We start from the raw sequence: 22708 nt of genomic DNA, 5'->3' as shown, positions 1-22708 counted from the left end.
TCTCTACGATGCAGAGGAAATGTTTCTACAAGCTGCATGTCCCCCATCTATCATGGGATGCCATGAGAGCTTTCCTCTCCACCCAGGCTACGAAGAGAGGTGAAGTTCTTCAACAGCATCATGAACAGAGCTCTTGTGTGTCTTCCCCACCCCTTACCCTCTGCTGAAGCTTGCAGTGTCTCCCAGTCCCCACATACTTACACAGAAACACCACAGAAGGCAGTGTATACAGAGTGTATTTCATTTTCACTTTCATTATCTAAATAATAAAAAACACTTGGGCAATTAGATGTGTATTTAAAATCAAAGGAAAACATAATGTTTGGGCTGGACCATTTTAGTTTGTTATTTACCAATATTTGCAGTTGTCCTTTAATAATGAAACTGTAGTACAATGGAGAGAGAAGAATGAAAAATGTAGTGTGGAAATATAAAAATATCAGAGAAAGCAAAAATGGTCTGAAGTGAGCTACCCACTTAAAAAACACGAGAAATGGTGGAAAAGTTTAAAAAAAAAATGAACAACAAAAACCCCATCTATTTTTCAACAATGTGATCCCTTCTGTCAGCAAGTCTAGGCTCAGAGACTGGGTATTTCCTCCATTCCCTCTTCCTGCCAGGGTTACGCTCCAGCAAAATGTGATTCTGCTGTACCTCAGTAGAGATGATTCAGTCATTGCTCTTGCCATGCTCTAAGAGGTTCTCTGAGACCACCTGAAGAAAAAAGTGGTTTTTTTTAAAAATCAGATCATTTCACAGAACTGATTTGGCGCACAGGCACTGAAACAGCCAAATCAGCACAACCTCTTCTAGAAGGAGTGGGTAGAGAGCTCTTACGGATAGTGGTGGGTTCATGAGAGACTCCTCACCCTCCAGCACATATATGCTTGAGCATCAACTGACTACCCAAGTTACTGCTTCTGTGCTCTAAGCTCAGGAAGGATTTTTAACTCAGAAGTTTATAAAAACAATGCATTTTTAATAAAGCGACATAAATCTGACACAATAAGGAGGAAAGAAATTAAAGAGGAGAGAGGGACCAGTGTATCCCAGGATGCTAGCAGCAATGGACCACAAATGTTTCAGATCAGAAGATTCAGGTCTTGGCTTGACAATTTTTGGCTGCTAATGCTACAGGCGACTGCTAATGGATGGTGCTGGTAAGAAGACCACTTTTCATAGATGTCGTATTTCTTGACTGTAATGCTTTCAGCTAGAAAAGTCTCTTCCCTGCCCAGAACTTTAAATACTACTGGAAAATAATATCCAGAGAGAAGACATTGGAGCAACTTTATTTTGTTAACTGCCACAAAAGTTGTCAAGTACTACAGATACTAGTATAAGGGAACATAAGAAAAGGCTTAAATATGTTCTTTAAAAATAACAAAGAATATCTTCAGTGTGAAAAAGACAAATACGTGTCTTGAAAGCTATCCACTGAGTTCAAAACTTTGATCTTTTTTCTACAAATATGGTAACTGGTCTTTGATACTCATGAGAAGTCCCAAAGGGCCTTTCTACAAATAAGTTACTTTTGCATTAACGATTTATTGAGTCACGACCTTTCCATCACAAACAAGTGTCTATTTGCTGTACCTGTTGGAATCCAGAAGAATAATGCAGGTGATGCCTTTGAAACTGAAATGTGCTTATTAACACTGTCTCACAAAGCCAGCGAGTGTTGTTAGTAAGAATTGACAGTGTATGGCTCAACCGCACATACTCCACTGCTGTCAAATTACTCAGTGTAAATACATCAGGAAAAAAGGGCACCCAGCTAAGTGAATTCTTTGCTGATAGGAGTTTCACTGCCTGTTATTTCTGTATTTTTTGCAACATGATCCAAAGCTCATTAACATCAGCATAAATGCACCCGTCCATTTCCATCCAAACTCAAAAGCCAATAAAGATTGGAGGGCGTCAAGCACAGATACAGGATCAGGTCCCAACAGCAGTAAAGCAAATTATACTAATTAATCTTTTCAATCACCAGCCTACCTTTGAGCAGCCAAAGCAGACCATTTTCCCCACCAGGGTCAGAGAATTTTAACATCACAAATCTGTCAATTCTGAAACTCAAAACGATATATTGATTGTGGCAAAAATGTCCTTAAGGTGGCTTCTTGGGTCTGTTGGTCCATTCTGAAGCTGTGAAGCACCTTCATTCATTCTCTTTCTCTCTCTTTGCAATTATGCACTTAGATTTCATAAAACATAAAAAAGACCCACACCTGGAAACCCCAACTTCTTTGCACAACGTAATTCTTGTTTTCTATCAAGCCCCTGTTCTCCATCATTCTATACCCAAATCAATGATATTACCACTAAGTAAAGGAAACTGGAATAAGGTCTTTTAGAACTACATATAAAATAATATTATAGCCTTAAAGAACTTCTGATAAGACTGCATTGGCTACCACCTTGTTGAGGAGCAGAACAGAAAAAGCTTTAAAGAACAATAAAAGAACAATGAAAGAACAATTTGTAAGTGTTGTTTTGAAACATGTAAATAGTGCTGTCAATTGGTGAGGATTTTTTTTTTCATTCTCTACATTTACATTTTCCAACTGCAGAACATTTCACTGCATGCTACTATCAATCATCCTTAGCCTAGAAATGTACTGTACATTAGTAACGCTTAATTGGCATATTTAAAGTAAATAGCTACTTAGTTTTGCTGTAAAATCTTTGGGAACAATTTTATGATACCACAAGGCATTGTTTGTTCCAAGAGCAAATATTCAAGTCTTGAATGTTAACTCTGATATGAGACAATTAGAAGTATTGAAATAGTCAGCTTGCCAGGCTACTGTACAACTAAATATAGGTCATCGGGATATCGCCTGCCAATGAAGTAAATGTCTCGGCCTGAAAAGTATTTGGGCAGAAAGAAGGAAATTGTAGATGTAAAAGAAAAATAATAAATGATTTCTCTTTGACGTGACCCTTGGAAAAAAGATAAAATAAACATTTATAAAAATCAGAAAAAAAGGGGGGGGGGGGGAAGAGATGAAAAGAGAGGCAGCGAGAAGAACTAGCTGGAGAGCAGGAGGAGGAGAACAGTGGCATGAGGCCAGATCCTGCTCTCAGTTACACCCAGGCAACATCGCAGGCTGAAACTAAACGGGTGTAACTGAGAGCAGAATGTGCTTCCCGGTCTGCTGCTTGTTTATACCAACTCCCAAGGATCTGTTTCCACATCAGGTATAAACATCATTCTCTCCACATGCAATTTCAGCATTTCTTCTGCATAACCGTAGAGGAGGGAGTTTGCTATAAACAAGCAAAGTGGAATGAATTTTTAGGAGCGTACTGCCAGTCCACCATCTTTTACTAGACAGATCTTGGCCTGATTCTGCCTTAAGATGTCTTGTAACCGTGCCACGGACTTTCCCTCTCCCGAACAGATTTCCCTGCGCTCCCACACGTGCTCTCAGATACAGGAGTAGACGTGCGGCACACGCCGCGGTGTGCACTGGCAGTCAGACCGCTGCACGGCTGGCAAAACGCGGATGGCACTCTCCGTACTAAGTGGTACGTGATGTTTCATTTATATTTGCCAGCTGGCTAATAGTAGCCAAATGTTTGTTGCAAAGAGCGAGTGAGAGAGAAAAATAGCCATATCCTTTGGCACACAGAATAATAATAATCCTCCTCCAGAACAGGCTGGCAGTGCTCGAGCCAGAGCCATCTTTCCGACTCTGAGACACTATTAGATTCTCCACCCTTCTCTTCTAAATTCTGCAGCAGATTGTTTGGGCTGGAGAGAGATGGAGACAAGAGGTCCCATCTGGTACCAGTTCCTTATTTCTTTGTAGCTCTATAATAGCTCCAGGTCTTTTCTCAGTTAATTCAGGAGAAGAGGGGAAGAGCTGGGTGAGGGGAGGCAGCAGCCCCAGGTACTCTACAGGGCAATCATCTTTTTATTTTTCTTTTGCATTTTCTTCTTTCTCTTTCCCTCCAGACTGACAGGAGTTAACAGGCATCTGCTCTTCTGTGTTTGTGGCTCTATAATGCAGACCTGTCAATAGTTTCCATGCTTGCTGAGATTATTTTATGGGCAAGACATTACACAGGGCTAGACAAAGGTGGTGTGAAAAATAACTTTCACCTGACTTTTTTTCCACACACCCCCTCTTGACTATGTGCCTTGTTTTTTGAGAAGACCTGGAGCAAAACTTTTCATTCTTTTATACTTTTAAGCCTGCCTTTTCCCAAAATTTGCCTCCACAGAGGAGTAATTGCATGTCTCCAGCACCTCAATTTCAGACCCGGGCTCTGCCAAATGACAATCAGTTTCTCCTGCTTTGTTGCACAAGAACGGGTTCTGTTAGGCAGGTCTCTGTTTTAATATTAAGTATTAACCCGCAGGCAGAGAAGATGGTGTAGACTTGCAAGAGGTCCATGTAAATACTCAGCACCTTTTTTATCCCTCTCTGCTCAAGCACTGATATTCTTCAATCCTGGGTGAACATGGAGCTTCAGTAACACTGAATCCTGTCACTGCAGTTAGACAAGAAATGTCAGAAGAGGAAAAACCTTTTCCCAAGAAATGCTCTGGTTAAGACTGTGAGAAGTGGTCTTCCAGGCTCTGCTGGAAAGGCAAATGCCAGGCACCACTGCAATCCTGCACAGAGCAGACACAGAGGTGAGGGTGTCTCTGACTTCTGTCTCAGCTTTCACAGACCAACCCACTGACACTGCTAGACGCAGACCAGTTTCTAGGCTCAGCGGTCTCTCTTTTCATTTCCCCCACTTCGGTGACCTGAGACACCTTTCCTCTTCGGAGGAAGAGGTTAAGCAGAGACCGAGAATTATCAACATCGAATGGCCAATGACTTGTTGGGCCAGAGGTGTTGTTGTAATGCATGTGCTCCCCTCTCCAGACTGGAGAGCAGAAAGGGAGAATGGCTGAACTGTTCCACAGTCTCCTTCTTGATTTTTGTTTCTGTTTAAGATTGCTTTGTGTGGTGAGAAAAAAAGTGGTCAGAACCTATTTAATGCAGCAGTATTTAATTACAGCAAGGTGTAGTTTCAGCATGATTTCTTTGCCAGTTAATATTGTGCACTAATTATTCATAAAGGACCTGAGACATCACTTAGATACATGTAAATTAAAAGATGAAAGGCTGAGAATGTATTTTATGAACAGGAAATCTGAAACTTTATCCTTCTCTCATGTTTTTATCCTTGAAAAGTAGAGGTTCAATTATTTATAAGCTCTATAACAAATATTTTGGGAGAATAAACCTTTGCTACAGTAGGAAAGGAAACAGAAGCAAAATAAACACAATTATGTTACAATTCAAGGAACTTATCTGAAATATGCTGAGTGCATTCTGAGTAAAACTGAATGTCCTAAGGATTTGTTGGATTGGACAGGACTTAAAGTTGTTCAACACTTTGAAAGATCAGACTCTAAAAATAAACCAAACCATTTTTTTTTAACCTGAGATGGACCAATTTTTACACTGAACCCACAATAGTTTCCCTTTAATTAAGTGTTCAGCTGCATGCCTGCTTGCCTGAAAGGGGGAGTTTAAGGATGGCTTAGAATTCTGATTTTAAGTGCATGCTTCACTGTCTTGTTGGCTGTTACAGGTGTGGAGAAAAGCAGGCCCTTTATTCTGGCTTTAATGTGCAAGTGATTATGCCTTATCAGACCTTGGAGGGAGGTGAGAGAAGCAATAATGATCTATTGATAAGATTTAGGACATGCCTGTGCCTTTTGATTCACAGCTAGCTTTGCCCTGCTTAGTGACCAGCATTGATTTGCATGAGATTAAAAGGCTGATATTTAATTCTGGACTTCAACATCAATTAAATGGTCACTGACAACCTCGTAGTGATATTTTGAGTATGAAGTAAAATAAATTGTGAGTAGTAAGACACTAGAACCTAAATAACATATAAAGTAGGTAAGAGAAAGGAATGAATCTACATTCGTCCACCAGGCCAGCTGGTCTGTGTTTGTAGGCACTTGTCCAATATGCCTAATATTCCATCAGACATATCCAGTCTAATATATCTGAGAACATTTTTGAAGTGAGAAGGCTGGCTATTGATTATTAAGTCTGCTGTAATGCTGTAAACCACTGAGACAAAACATTGCTGGGAAACAATAAGAGCTGGAGGGCACCTGGCTTGTGCAGGGAAAGGAGGAGAAGCACGCCTTCAGCTGCTATCTGATTTCAATTGACCACTTAAAAGCAATGTTTTGGATGTGCTTTTTTGCAAGGAAGTGTGAAAGATCTCTGGGGAGAGTAGGGAAGGTGGAAAGAAAGAATAAATGTCTCTCATGCTCAAAGAGAGTGAATGTGTTGTAACTGGTATGGTAAATATAAATATTTCTAAAGAATTTCATTATATCTGAAGGATGAGCTTCTATAAATATCTACTGGACCAAATAAAACTACACTAAAATATCGCACGCCAAATAAAACTTAATGATAAGCAGCTTATTGGAGAAAATACTTCTTGTTTTGATCAACCCAAATTCATACATCCCTCTTTATGCCCCCTAAAACTGGGAAAAAGTATAAATTATTCTTTCTTTATATGTAACCTATTTTGTATGTTTGTATAAATTGACATAAAATACTGATACTAAAGCAAATAGTTAAACTGAGTATTTTGATGTAGCTTTTAGAAATTTTCAAAACCAATTCAGATCAAAACAAGCGTTTGTTCTTCCCCAGAAGTTTGTTACCATGGAGCTGATGTTTTTAATAATATTTAACATCTACAGTCATTATTTTTTTTTCCTTTTCACTGCTCGCTCCGGACTGTACATGTTCAATGCCATGAAATTCCCACTGATCTGAAGTGTGCCAGAGTAGTCTGAATTGCAGAAAAGGACACTCACAGAAGGGGCATAAGACAGGAGTACAATTGTCCAAACTGCTCCTAATTGCTCAGCAGACAGAGCGGAGCTATCTTTCAGTGCACACAAACACATTCGTAGCTCTAGCACATCTGATCTCTTCTTGCCTCTAGCCTCTGTCAGAGAGATCTGCTAACTATATCCCAGGGGAAAAGCCACATGAGTTTCATTCCACTCCCGCTCTGACAACTGGGATTCCCTGAAGCCGAAATTGCTGTCGCTCAAGTCCAGTGCTCTGTCTGCCCTGAAGAAAAGATTCACGTCTTGCAGGAGAAGTATGAAAATCGCTGACTGATTAAGTCCGAGCCTTAAATGGTAACCAGAGAGCCAGTTAGCAATGCAAAGTGAGTGGTAATGCATACATCAAGTGCATGTGCATTTACCCTGCTCTATCAGATGGACAACTAAAGGTAGAATGCAAGCACAGGCTTCCAGCAATGGAGAGCCAGCACCTCCAAATCTTAATTACCTTTGCTAGACAACTTTTTATTAAGGTCCTTGTTTAGAATAATAATAATACAGTTGCGCTGGTGAAACAGAATGGAGATCTTTTGGACTAAGCTAGGACTAAAGGTTGTCACTCATTGTGTAGTGATGCATCGACAAATGAAAGTGAAGAATGAAAGTTAAAAGAAAATTTAGTGTTGTACTTTGGGTGAAATATTTGTTATAGAGCTTATAAATAATGGAATCTCTAGTTTTCAAGGACAAAGAGTGACGGAGCCCTGGCCCAGGCTGCCCAGGGAGGCTGTGGAGTCTCCTTCTCTGCAGATATTCAAGACCCGCCTGGACAAGGTCCTGTGCAGCCTGCTGTAGGTGACCCTGCTTCGGCAGGAGGGTTGGACTAGATGACCCAGAGAGGTCCCTTCCAACCCCTACTATTCTGTGATTCTGTGATTCTGTGAAATCTGTTTCACTTCTAGGAATGGTCCACGAAGTAGGTTTCAGAGAGGTAATCTCTGCCTTTCTATTAATTTCTCTCTATTTCTTTAAATATTCTGTATGTTGTTTTGCAGTACTCACCAGGAGCATCTTAAGCAGCAGTTCATAAGCTTAATATTTTCCTTACTGGGTTTTTTTTTTGGTTGGTTAGTTTTTTTGTACAGCTTGTCTTTTAATCCTTTTCAAGTAACCAGGTAACCGTATGTATCTTTTCTTAGAACCAGCAAGATAGTGGTGTGTTATCGTTTTTTATTAAACCGAATAATAAGACAGTGCTCAGAATTTTGCTGCAGCTATAGCCAGGCACTTCTGTTAACTGTGTGTTTCAAACCCTAACTTGTATAACGCATAGATTTTCAGATCTTTCCGGATTTCAGTTTTGTAACATCAGTCCTTAAGTGACTTTACAGTAGTGTCTGTTGCAGCTGTTAGGATCACTGGGATTTCAAGTATCTTGCTATATTAAAGTAAGGAAAAGATTTAAAGGGAAAAAACTCTTGGCCTAATTAAGAAGAGTGAACTAGATTTAACGATGAACAATTTATTGGCAGTTAATAGAGCTCATACATGGTAGCCAGGAGCTAGATAATTTATCATTAAAAAGAATCTCCATTACAAGTAAAATCCCTTTTCTCTTGATACAGTTAGCAACTGCACTTCACAATTACCATTTTTATAAGCCTGGTTCACTGGCAAATGAAGCTGTATTTCACAGAGTAGCAGCAAAACTTGTAAGTGCTGTGAATATTTAAACGTACAGGATTCAAGTTCTTTGTTGAGCAGTTTATGTACTCCTCTTCAGTCGATGCTCCTGTGCAACTGTGACCTTGATTCTCCAGGCTTCATAATTCAGCCTCGAGTCACTTCTTTATCCATTTGGAAAGCTCCTGAAAGTGCTTCTGCAGTCAATAAAGTACATGGTAAGAAAGTGCTCTGTGAACCCTCAGGTATGCCCCAGCCGTTTCAGCATCCTGCGCTTGCAACGAAGCAGCAACCTCCAGCAAGCCAGTGGGAATGTGCCGGTGTGATTCAGGGTGGGTTATGACAAGAATTGATTTGGCTTTGTGTTTGGCCTTTGTGATTCAGAAGTGGAGAAATCTCCACTCTACGTGTTGATTGTCAAGACGTACAAATGCGGGTGTGTTGATGTCGCCTGCCACGAACCTGTGAGGCTGCCTGTCGCAGCCACGCAAATCCATAGCTGAGCCTTTCATTTTGGCAAGCAGAGTTGGGAATGTGACTTCCAGCCACCACAGAGGACAGAATCACAAAGACTTTCTGGTGATTCATCAGACAGCATCTTTCCCAATGAGCTGTACTCAGCTAATGACCCAGCACAGCATTTTGACTTGAACTCCAGTCTGAATAACTGTATTCTTTTTCATATACCTGCAGTCTTCCCCTGTGCTGTTCTTCAGTTCCAGGAGTAGCTGCATCTCAGTTGTTAAAAGCTTTGGATGAGCTTCACAAAACATCTTTTGATCTTTCAGTATCAAGGAATGGCACGTGTAAGAGCACAGGGCAGATTTCCCACTGAAATATCTGCTCCTGCAAAACTGATACCCAAAGGACCAGGACCGGATCCTCTGGCTGTGGCTTAGGGATTTGGTTTGATAAAGTGAAGACTGTTGAAACTGGAAAGACAAAGCATTAGCTCACTGTACAATCTACCATCCTCACAAACAGAAAATGAAAACATGAACAAGGTGATTTCTCTGAGGAAAGAAAAGATGAAGAAAGTCACTCTCTTGGCCCTTCCTCACATGAACAGGAGAAAACTGGAGTAATTCTTAATTTTCCTATGTGGGAAATCTACAAAACCTCTGGGATTTCCTGAGGCAAGGATACACCTCTTCACACAAACTTGCAGCTCAAATACATTTCCCAGCACAGCTTCTCAAGGCAATGTCTCCCTCCAGGTAAGGAAGAAGGCAATTTCACTCTGCAGTGAGGTAACCGCTGTAAAGCACTGCCGAAAACAGCAACTTTGACTTCTCTGGACTTCTGGAGGCAACGCTGCAGACAGCAGCACAACCCCTGAGCTTGATGAGTGGATGTCTTCTCCTCTGCTCACAAAGAACAGAAGGTGGGCTACCTTCGAGAAACTGCATCTGCTGACAAACACATTACCTCCTCTTGGACATTGCTCCATCGTTGCCACAAGGAGATTTGAGACACCTTGAAGTCCATTCAGCTGGAGGGCCCTGGTGATCAGGACACACAAGACCTGTTCTCCACCTGTTTCTTTGCTTCTTTTCCTCCCCTGGTTCTTTCAAGCTAATCTTTGAGGTCTGTAAGCACGAATGAGCAATGACAGTGCTCAGCACTATTAACTGGTGGTAAGAGGAATATGAAATCTAGGATCATGCCAAAGCAGTGAGTGGCTTCAGCCACTTTGAAAGAGAGAGGTCCAAATCTGTAAGAAAGTGTTCACAAGATCATTTAAAATTACCTCTGCTGCTAGCTGGCTCCTTACTTGGCTGGAGAAGACCACAGTCCAGCAATTTCAGCAGAGGTAACCTGATGCCATCAGAGGACAACGAGAATTTCTGCAGAACTGCATGAATAAGACTGATAGAAGGTGGGAAGTGGCTCTCAGGCAGAGAGACAATCAGCGAGCTAATGGCAGCATTTTAATCCCATCTGATGGAAAGTGTGAAACACACCTGCCCAGTGCTGGTTTTCTGACCCCAGTATGAATGGAGAGGCACAAATGCAATGAGGTCCTGCTTTGTAGACACCTCCAGGGCTGGGCATGCACATTGCCACTTTTTTTTTACAGAGTGCAAGATAAGGAAAAGAAGAGCAGAAGCTTCTTGGGTCATCTGAAAGCACCGGGCACCTCACCAAGTGGCACCTTCTTCACAATTCACATGAACTCAGGTTAGTGTCTCCATAAAGAAACTGTTCAGCCATCAAAGATCAGGTTGACACATTCTCTCTGGTGTGACATATCTTTGACCTACAATCCTGTGGTGACTCTTTGAGTATGGTAAGAGATGCAAGCCACTGCAGTTACTTTTACAAAATCCCCTTTTACACACAATCATAGATTCACTTGATTTATTGTTTGCTACCTAATGTGGTACAGCACAGTTGACATGGGACTAATGTACAGCACTAATCAGGGTCCTTCAGGTTGCCTTTGTGGTCCAGCTCCAGAGCTTTTCTGCCTCATAACCCCTGTCACAGCTGCAATACAAAAAATTAACTTCTACAGGAGAGAGCTTAGGTGTTCAGACTCACAAGCATCTGAAATGTCACCTATCTGTCAGCTGTTTGGTATTTACAAGGAAGTTTGCAAGGTTAAATTATATTTTAAACAGATTTTCAACCACAATACTTAAATGAGGAAAAAACAATGGTTCTTCAAATAAAAAAATACCATTTTTCTTCATTTAAGTCTTATCTTTAAAAAATTAGTATCTGTCAAGAGGCTGTAAGGTTGTTTTCCAAGGGTAAGAATTCTAACTTCCTCTGTTATACAATACTGGCAGAATATGTAATTTAGAGGTCTAACATTATTAGAGATAATTAATCTCATCAAAGTAATAATGAGACAAACAGCTGCATCGATCTACGCAGAGATGACTGATGCGACAAATGAGGTGAACACAGGTCAGCCACGAAAACAGTCACCGGCTGCAGTGGCCCATGAAAATTCAGATCTCGAAAGACTATCTGAATCTAGATTTCCAAACAGACTGCATTTTCCCTTTTCCTCTGAGTTTAAAGATCTCAGACTTGTAATATGTAATTTTACAATAATTTATGAAAATGGAAAGCAATGTAGAATGCAATCAATCATTCATACTTCTGAATGGAGACCCAGAAATAGCAATGCTGTTCTGCAACTCTGTCAAGAACTGCTGCTGACATCATGTTCGTCCTGCAATCCTGATGAACTTTTTGCCTCATCAGCAACTAAAATAAGCTTTTACTTCAGAAAAGCTTTACATTTAATTGTGGGTTTCAGCCATTTATAGGAAGGGAGGGAGGAAATATGATTTGTAAATATATTACAAGTCTGTGTTAATTCTTTCCTTTGATCCAGCTCAACATTGCCTTCCACAGCAATGGGACAAGGAAAAAAATTATATTGTTGATACTGGTGAGAATTGACAAGGTGGGGTTTTTTTAAATTTCAAAAAATTCAGAATTCCATGTCAAAAATGAGCGATTAGAGTTTTAAAAAAAATCATTTCAGCATGTTCCCAATGTAGAATTCCTGTTTTGGATAAGTCCATCATGTTTTGGTCTGACATTCTTAAGCTGGAATATGTTTCATTGTGAATTCAAAAAAGACTAAGGAGAGCTACTGCATATTAAATTACTTAATGTCAGAACAAACAACTCATGAGGCTAGCCCACAAAAATTTTCAAAATATTCACTAAAATGAAAAGAAACTCTTCATTTGGTTTTTACTTAGTTCTTGAGTTTTCCCTAGTTCTGTTACCAGCCAGAAATTAGTTATATACGCAGTTTCATAGTTAAGGCAGCAGCACAGACGCTTTAATCCCACTGAATTCCCCAGCACAAGGAGAAGGATGCCATGGTGAAACCCGACGTGGGTGAAACCCAATGTGAGTAAAACCCACATGAAGGATAGGGTAAGTTATGGCCCTACCAGCTGTGAGACAGGAACATCATCTGGCCAGCATCAAGTAGATAAGAGAACCCAGATTTCCTGATCTATCACGCCAAGGTTGTGTATAATTTCCAGACAGCCTGAACTAGGTTTGCTTTTAAGTGCTTTTAAGGAGATTTGAGTTAAGCAAGTGATACCGTCTATCCAGTGTGAATGCATGGACCAAGTCTCAAAATTAAGCAACCTTTTCAAACAACAGTGCTCCCTCCTTTAATGTACCCTGTAAGTCTGAAGCTAATAAAGATTTTCCACTGGCAGGGAGGTGTTTTGAATCCGGCCCTGCATGTCAGATTAAAAAATCGGAGCCTGAGCTGTTCAGGAAAAATAAGTCTGCCTGAAAAGTAGTGCACTCACATATTGAGAAACACTTTAATCCTTTCACAGTTTGCTTGGACTCACGCCATTTCATTTCACTTAAGAAAATCTACCATTGGATAGATGGTGCTCATATAAACAAAAGTTTTTTTGTTTTGTTTTCCTGCATATTACTATTGATCCTTTTCATTCACAATTTTCCAGTCCTTTTAGTCGAGAAAATTGCTTTCAACAGTCTAAATTTTCCTGATATTTCTTCTACTCTACAGAGATTTGGCAGATCAATTCTTCATAAGATCAGTGTCTTGCCCTAACTGATTTCCAACTCTATATATTAGGTTAGTGAATGCCAAAAAAAGAAACATTCACAAAACTGCTTTGTTGATGCTTTCACTTCAGGAGGTTGATGGAACGAAGATGTGATACAAACTTCCAGTCTTACTCTATCAAAGTAAGCAAATGTATCTGCTTTTGATGAATGGTTTGACGATGTGATTGCAAAGCAAATGTCATTAATTTCAGATGATTCCTACATAAATGAAGCATTGTCTGCTCGGGAAAGGAGAAAACAATAGTATTCTTATTTAAAAAAATAAAAACCATTAAATATCAGCATACTATAAACTTGAATACCAAGCCTAGGTATATAAATAGCTTTAGCAGGAAATTTTCCATTAAATATATGAACTTGCTTCTAAAATTGTTCAGTTTTCAAAGCCTTTGTCAAAAAGTCTTGTTATCTAAACATATGTGAAGTCAAGGAGAGAGCAAAGAAGTAAAAGATTGAATTTATAGCAGGATCACTGCAAAGTATAGAAAGAAAAAGAAAATATCTTTTGCCAGATTTTGACATTCTCCCATTTTCCAAAGTAGAAAAAATAAGTCCTCTGACCAAATCTAACTACTGTAATTTCTTCACAGTAAGTGGTCCTCATACGATAGGGAAGAACTGTAAAGATTTGGATGAGAGGAGGTATATTCAGGCTATTTTAAAAAATAAGCAGTAATAGAAAAAAATTCTTTGCCACAGAGAAAAGCAACCAAAGGCAGGTTCTGGGCGCTCTGAATTTCTAGACACCTTTTCTTCTCTAGCATGATCATTAGACATGTCACAGATATATGACATGTTGGCCCTAGAGAAAATATATTTTGCAGCACTCCACGATCACAAAGAAAATCAGACTGCAAGATGGGAAAAGCTATGAAGCTTATAGACATGCATGGAGTGTGAGTATTCACCCCCAGAAGAGAGCTATATTGGAAGCAGGGAGATACCAAAGCTGTTGTATCCGAATGAGCATCTGGTCAGCTTCCTCCATCCTCTTTGTGAGAGTCTGGAAATCAAACATGCTGAGACAATAAAACCTCTCATTCTATCAGCTTCTGTATAGGAAAGCCGAAACCTTTCAGCATGAAGGAGAATAATGAGCAGATCAAAGGGTGACCTGTTAGGAACAGGATGGAAATACAAGACACGTATCAAGCAGATGAAGTCTCGCTATGTAAACTTTCACTATACTTTGCTGTCATGAACTGGCCCATTGCATAGCACGAGTTCCGCGGAAGGCTTTTGATGTGAATCGTTTCTCTGAGACTTGCACACAGTGGCCATCTGCTGAAAATGGAAAAAAAAAAAAAAATTATATTCATTTATGCACGTGCATCGAGGATCTGCAAAGCTCAGGCTTGGCAAGCACCTATTGCTGAATTCACCCAAATCTTGGTAAGCAGATCTGCAGAGAGCCGCACATTCCCTGTTAACTGTGAATTAATGCTATTTGAACAGTGTCTTGCACAGTAAACAGCCAGGGATGAAACAGCTATCTGTGTCTGTGTAGGGTCACAATAAAGAGAAAAGTGAGCAACTGTGGTTATCAGAGAGTAATTGCAGCGTTTACCAAGGATGATGAATCATGCCACTGTTTTATTCTCAGGCTTTTCAGCAGCAGCTCATGGTCAGTGGCATGAAAGGCTGAATGTAAAAGAATCAGTATGTCTCACTCCACAGCTAAAAAAGAGATGATAAGTCAGCAGAACGAGCCCAGTCCCACACTCCAGCCTGTGCAGAAAACAAAAGTGAATATTGTAAAGGATATCTGTCAAAACATCCTCACTCTTCTTTTGAAAGAACACCTCAAAATAAGTGGCACCTGGAAGCTTCAAGAGATAATTCCTTGTGCAGACCACTAGTAAACACTTTCCTTATGGAAGCCATTCTACTCTGACATGATGTTTTTTTGTCAGAAGCAGGCATTAGAAGTCACTGCCAGTAAAGATGCCAGCATTTGCTCAGCCAGGAGATGGTGATTCCTGACTCCATCAGTCTGCCGAGTGGTCTAAAGGCAACACTGGCTACAGCTCCTGCTGAGAAACCTGTACTTGTCACCAGCAGAAATGTCTCGGCTACCATGGAGGTGCAGCTCAGGACTGTCATTCTTTATGTACATCACAAACACAGGGAAAACATAATCATTAATTTTATTAGCTTTGTTTATTGCCTGTTTGTCTATCTGTTGGTCCAGCTGGAGGAAGCTGATGCATAAGGAACCTCCTTTCACAAGTGACTAACAGTTAGTTTTGTAGGTGCCTGCTCGGGAGCATCACTGAACAGCATTTCAACTTCAGAACTTGGTTCAGCTCTGTAACCAAGTCTGCTGCAACAGCTGTAAAATCTAGCTTAGAATCATAGAATTCTTAAGGTTGGAAAAGACCTCTAAGATCATCAAGTCCAACCATCAACCCAACACCACCATGCCTGCTAAACCATGTCCTGAAGTGCCATGTCTACACATTTTTTAAACACCTCTAGGGATGGGGATTCCACCACTGCCCTGGGCAGCCTGTTCCTATGCCCAAACACTCTTTCAGTAAAGAAATTTTTCCTGGTACCCAATCTAAACCTCCCCTGATGCAACTTGAGGCCATTACCTCTCGTCCTATGGCTAGCTACCTGGGAGAAGAGACCAACACCCACCTCACTACCACCTCCTTTCAGGTAGCTGTAGAGAGCAATAAGGTCTCCTCTCAGCCTCCTCTTCTCCAGACTAAACAGCCCCAGCTCCCTCAGCCTCTCATCATGAGACTTGTTCTCCAGACCCCTCACCAGCCTCACTGCCCTTCTCTGGACACTCTCCAGCACTTCCATGTCCTTCTTGTACAGAAGGGCTCAAACCTGAACACAATACTCAAGGTGCGGCCTCACCAGTGCCGAGCACAAGGGCACGATCCCCTCCCTACTCCTGCTGGCCACACTATTCTTTTAATATTCTTTAAGCTTTTCATGCTTTCTGAATGCTGACCTTGGATCATTGACACTGCTGAAAACTTTCACCAGTTTTCTGCAGCTCTTGGGGTTCTTTCACCTTATGTTCACTCAGACTGTAAATAACAAAGATACCATGTTTTGCTTCGGACGCTGTAGATGCTCAAGATGTTCAGGTGGTTACTGGATGAGATTAGACACCTTCTTCAGTATAAACCCGAGAGCCATCCAACAGGGAGCAAACGTAGCCATGACTCTTCAGTGCAGCCTGATAGCCTTGCAGCTGCATTTTGCTTCTCAATTTTAATACACACTGTGCATCTGAAAAATGGAAAAAATTATGGAGTTAATTCCTGAACTAGCCAATATTTTGGTTTGTCATCTGGGCCTCTAACGCCTGGCTCTTTTACTCTTTTTGAACTTATCTATAAAAGCATGCAAGATAATCCTAACTCTGACACTACCATCCACATCTGCTTCCACTAGAATGAAAACCTCGCCGGGAATCAATGAGGCACACACAGAGGGTCTAATTAAATCCCTATGCCATTTCCTTTGAAACTGTCAAACTGTAGTTCTTATCTTGTATTCATTCACCCCCGGTGCTGGTGTGGTAATTTTAGCAGGGGGGTACTTAAGCAATAAGACAGGGCAGCATGACAGTCATGCTGAGATTGCACCATACATTAAACTGTTAGACTGAAAGCTGGAGACCAGGGACACCAGACAGTCAAGAACTTCTCATGCATGTATGAGAAACACTGATGTGTCTGAAGGATACTATGAATTAGTCCTGCACCACAGTGCTCAGAAGCTGAAGTCACGGAGAAAAATGAAATTGAATAACACGGGGTTAATCTATTTCACACCAGCATAAGAACTTCAGACTTTAAGAGTGGCCACCCCGGCTCTGAGCAGAGGCACATCCAGCCTGTTACCTGCTCTCCACCAGTGATGGGAAATTGGTGTCTGCAGACAGATTGTAGAGATGAGCATATGGTCAAGTCTTCCCCAAGTGCTCCTCCAACTGGTGGTGGTCCTTGTAACTGAGAGCCTTGATCCTAAAACCCCTTACAATGCAAGAGTGCAAGATAAATGCTTTTAAAAAATTATTGGAAACTAAGAAATCACCAACCTCTTAAGATAATTCAGGTTAAATTTTACCATTTGTCCGGAAAAGGGACATAGGACCACTTGCCCAAGTCTTTATTTGAGCTTTTGAGGAACATCTCTGTGCTGACTGTGCTCCACGAGTTTACTACTGATGTGTACTCACTGTAATTGCATTTCTTTTTTAATGAACCTAAAGTTACAGAGACAGATGTATTCACTTCGGTTTTTTTATCCTTTTCAGAAGAACTGTCTATAATTTTCCTGTGCAATAAACACTGAGAATGTGTCTTATACTATCTTCCCCCAGTAAGCAGACATGGACATCACCAATTTCTGTAACTTCAGGAGCACATCCGTGGCTATTCTTTTATCTGTTTCTTGTGAATCCAGGTGCCTCTTGTGGACAACCTGCTTCTACTGATTGCCTTGCTCTGAATTACCTGTTTTACAGTTTTTGTTGGGAACTTCTGTAGGAATCTGTATACAGCCACGAACTGTTTTCTTCTAACACCAAGAGGTCATGAATTGAAATGTATTGAACATTATTCATAAGCTGCTGTCACCTGTTTTGAATGCTCTTAGGGCACCATAAAAAGTAACCAGCAAATTATCTAACGATATACATAACCTGTAAAGCAAACGTCATATTTATTTCTGCATATTTTGCTGTGGTGGTCACAAATTAGGAAATCAGTTTTAGAGATACAACTTATGCTATAAAATTCCTAGGATTAGCAACCCTGAAATTTTCTGTTTTGCAATGTTTGTTCAAGTCACTTCATAACTTTTGCCTCAGTTTCCTGCTGTGTATAATGAAGGTATTATTTTTTACCAAACCTGCAAAAATGTGGAGTGGATTCCCTATTGTATGTATGGTGCTTTGAAAGCCTAATTTAAGACTATTTAGCTGTTATACTGACATGGATAAAGAGAAAATGTTGGTAGACATCCTTGTAAATTCTGACAGAATGAAGAAAAAAGAGAGAAAAAATCCCTGCTATTTCAGCTGAGAAAAACATGTTATTTATGTATACAGGCCCTTTCTGGAAGCACTAGACCACAAGTGTTTAAAGTTTTGGGTCTCACTCAGCTTCCAGTAAAGTCGATGACTGATTCCAGTGAGAACATATTGCTGAGGATTTTTGAGTATTCGGCTTTGAAAAATAGAAACTAATTGAAATCCTTATAAGGAGAAAATAATAACTCTGCAATTGTGCAGCCATCTCACATAAGGATTGGTTATTACAGTTCGCAGCATCGTGTGGAATCCCACTGCAAGGAGACATTTGCCAACATACTCTACTGTGCATTGGCCGTATCTGTGGTATTTTACATCTATATTCTTTGGTAACTATGGAGTCCAACTCACTGTGGCCACTTTGCAACAGCCTGACTGTACCCATGTACTGAATTTGGCAAAGAGTATCATTAACGTCTTAAATACACATGAGCCTACTACATTGTAAGCTGGTTAATGATTAAAAATAATTGGTTATGCAACTAGTCTCTGTTTGTATGAAATGCTTGCAAAACATATGCAAATCTCATGGTAACACCTGAATTACCTGGAGAGAGACAAAATAAAGCAAAACTTTTTAACGGCTCTGCTCTTTTAATAAGAATGTTGTTGAGTACTGAAATATTCTTAGTGTGTTATTCTACTTCTGGCAGAAAAACAGAGTTTCTTGGCTGAATTCCCAAATATTAAGTTAGAAAACACTTGACATTGTGTGTGACTGGACTCAATTTCAGCACAGTATAAAAAGTATTCAAGTACTTATTTTTAGATTTGCCATGTTAATAAAGTAATAATGTTTTTCAGCATGGACAGCAAATACCTGTGCCATCGAGAAGGACTTCCACATCAGTATCTAGACTGCACAGGGAAGGTACAGTTTGATAAAATGACAGTTTTAATAAATAAATTGAGTAATTACTAATTAATCTATTTGACACTGTTTCAAAAGGCCAAATACTGACTGAACTACGAGTTTTCAAGAGCAGAGTTTAATCTTCAGAACAATTATAAGGATTCCTATCATCCGTTCTGCTAAAAACAAATTAAAGAAATATTCTACAAAAAGAAAATAAGAGCTCCCAAAAATTACTGTGATAATTTTGTTCTACTTGCCATCTCATTCTTTAAGAAGTCACCTACCACCCTCAGACACTGAGTAGTTTTACAAAGCAGGGCCAAATGGACAGCCATTTCCGAGGTACTGAGGGTGCAAAGCAAAGAGGAGGGAACACTGGGTCAGTTAGAAGATCTAAGTTTAATTCCAAGTGCTGGAGAAGTTTATTTTCCTTCATTATGCTTTTATTCTGATATCATATGGGACTGGAAATGGTGTGGCAGCCATTGCTCAGGACCTGGAAGTTAGAAAGGGCTTCATGACATTGAACAGTAACCCCCCGGGACAACTGAACTGAGGGGCTGTAGCGTGTGTGCAAGACCATGAGGGAAGCAGGGTTAAAGTTAGGAGAGGATGGGAAATGTCCTCATCTCTGTAGGGCTCAAAGTCGATGAGCCACAAGGTACACCCAGTGCCTAAGGACGTTGATAAAAGCCTAAAGCACTCAGCACCTCCCTGGGGAGCTTAACACCACAGATTCCATCTTTTCAAGTCAGTTGTAGGTTGTTTCTCTATGCATTGACTTAAAGTATAAATATCTATGAGCTCTGACTCCGAATCATGTAAATGAATCGATGTCCTGGGGAACACAGGCTTCCTTCTTTCCACTTATGTTGTTCTTTTACTGCTGTACATCTATTATCTGAGTTTAAATGAATATAATGGTAATTGGGGAAAAGCATGAAGTATTGAGCCACAGCCACTCAAACAAAAGGCATATCTTCTCTCCCAGGATAAGAAATATTTGCCTCCACTAGTTTATAACACACCGCTCTCTTTTATGAGATCACTTTGAAATAATTCCTTCCAAATAAAATCAATTTCTAATCTCTGCAGTTGCCTGATAGCAAGCTCCAGTTCTGAGAGGCCTTGGGATGCTGACATCCTACAGACATTTCTCTGTTTTCCCTTCAGATAGTAACAGATCTTTAAAAGTACTACATACCCTGCTCCTAAAAAGATGAGACATGTATGTGGCCCTGAAGGGTAGAGCATTTATTCCACTTTCAAGTTGCTGTAGCCACACAGAATTCTTCTAATGGTAATTGCATTATTGGAAAGAAAAAAAAAAAAAACAAAAAACCCACACATACACGTTTATGTCAGTGGGAAAAATGTGTGTTTTTACGTTTACAAGGAATACTTGGCAAGTGAAGATCCTGATGAGCCAGTTACATCCACCCATGTCAGGTAGCGTTCAAACATAAAGTCGGAGTCCCGCGGCTTCGCACGTTCGTGTGCAGGGATTTATGGGCACGTCCTGTTGTTCCCTTCGCTTCAGAAACACTCTGAAAGAACAGTGACTCTGGTTCTCAGACGTTTGGAGGAAACACTGCACGCATGGCATCCGAGTCCCCCAGGGGTCCGACATACATTTTTTTTTAATGTTGCTACCATGTTCCCCTTTATTTTAGACTCTTTGCACTGAATGGAAAAACTCGGTCCACATCTTTCAGGGAACGCATAAATCTCACGTCTCCACAGAGTACCATTCGTTGAGAAGATTAACTTGAAGGGAGGAGGAAACAGCAGAAGGGGTAGTGTGGTGGAGAAGCAAACATACGCTGATGGAGACAGACTCCAGTGGGTCCCCTTCACTCATGGAGCTCCTGGGAGACACAAACCCATAGCCTACACCTTTGCAACAGCAGAAGGAAAAAGCATCCATCCTCCCCTTTTCCTCCTCTAGCAATATTCAAACTTTAATTCTGAATTTTTGGAGGTGTTTATCCACTGTGGAGTGGAAAAAAAATTTTTAAAACTTACAAAAAAAGGAAAACCAGCAGAGACTCCAGCTCGCTGTCGGCCGTCCTTGGCTGGAGGCCTGGAGCTTCTCCGCGAGCCGGCGCGTGATGCTCTGTGCAGAGCACAGCAGCCGCTGCTGCATACAGCAACAGCTGGGCTGTAACATCCGCCTCTCATTGTAGTAACACTTCATTAAAAAACATAGAAAATGCTCAAAATATTTCCATGCCTCACAGCCTGTATCTGGTAAACGGATTAGAAAATTAAATGATCTGTTTTCTTCAGGTTTTTTTGGATTAAATATCCATCATAAAGTGTGCAAGAACCACTTGAGTGACATTCAGATCCCAAATTCAGCACATGAAGCGTAATTAAGTGTGATAGTTATGAGCAGTGATAGCGCTGCATGTTACAGTCTGAATTCGAACAGATAGGAAATAAAAAGAAAAATGTGCCTCATGTCTTCATTTTTTAAAGATATGTACAGCATCAGATTACACACCAGCCAGCAACGGGAACCATGCGAGGGCATAAAATCCCAATCACAGCTTCACTCCGCAGGATAAGTGATGCCTCCTAAAGAGCTGCTGCTTAACTCATCATCAGCTAGGACTACACGGTTAAACATCAATGTACTGATATTTCATCCTGACTCAAATCCTACCCTGGAGTGGGTAGCAAAGTCCTCACTGGCGTTCATGGAGCTGGCTGCGGACAGGGGGCCTCCACCACAATTTCTCCCAAAACAACTATTTCTTAGAGCCATTTAAAACATTATCTTTCGATGCAGCAGGTTGGACTGCCTAGATAAATTCGTTCACTTAGTATTCCCCAACCAATTGAAAAATACTTAAGAAGAACTTTTGGAAATACTTTTATTTGCTGTTTTAGTTAAATAATATATATAAATGAACTGCATCCTACACTCACTGTCAAGGGCTAAATAAAACCACTGTGATAGGGACACAGCCCTTGAAATCACTAAATCAAAAGTGATTTTAATACGCTTTTCAGCTTGCCAAACAGAGTGTAGCTGATCTTTCCAATTTAAATCAGAAAGTCTTTTCTTGGTTATTGCTGAAATCTGCACATAAAGGATGTGCCATTTTCTGACGGAACAGAGATGCACGTGCCTCAAGGTTGAAATAATGGCAGACTTCAAAATCTCCTGTTTCAGATGGAAGCGTTACAGTATTAGCTTGTGATGCCCCCGCTACTCAGCCGGTGTCAGTCTTCAGGGCTGAGTAATGCAATGCGTATGCAAATTCAGCCTGGTGGCTTGCATCAAGCCGGGTGAGACAGATTACTACTGAGTGTAGAGTCCTCTTGCTCACAAACAAGATACGGAAAGTCGCTGCAATTACGATATGAAAAATCACTGCCCTTTCTGTATCTCCAAAGACAGTTGTTTGATCGTCCACATTTCAGTCAGTGACATGAAGTTGACTAAACATTACACTAGTTGTATGATTTGTATAGATTAAAAAACAGTGCCCAAGACTTTTTTTTCTTCCCCTCCCTAAATGTGATACAAGGTTAGAGGAGGAAATCATCATCAAGATATTTTGCAGCATATTATCTGGCTCACATCTTGGCCTGGCCATGGAGCTCATCTGCCCTTCTACTCCCAACGGCAGTAGAGGCCACAGAGCCTGATCCTGCCTCA

This window comes from Opisthocomus hoazin, chromosome Z, assembly GCF_030867145.1.
Source record: "Opisthocomus hoazin isolate bOpiHoa1 chromosome Z, bOpiHoa1.hap1, whole genome shotgun sequence".
Lineage (NCBI taxonomy): Eukaryota > Metazoa > Chordata > Aves > Opisthocomiformes > Opisthocomidae > Opisthocomus > Opisthocomus hoazin.
The sequence above is the reverse complement of the archived record's forward strand: the minus strand, read 5'-3'. Positions refer to the sequence as shown.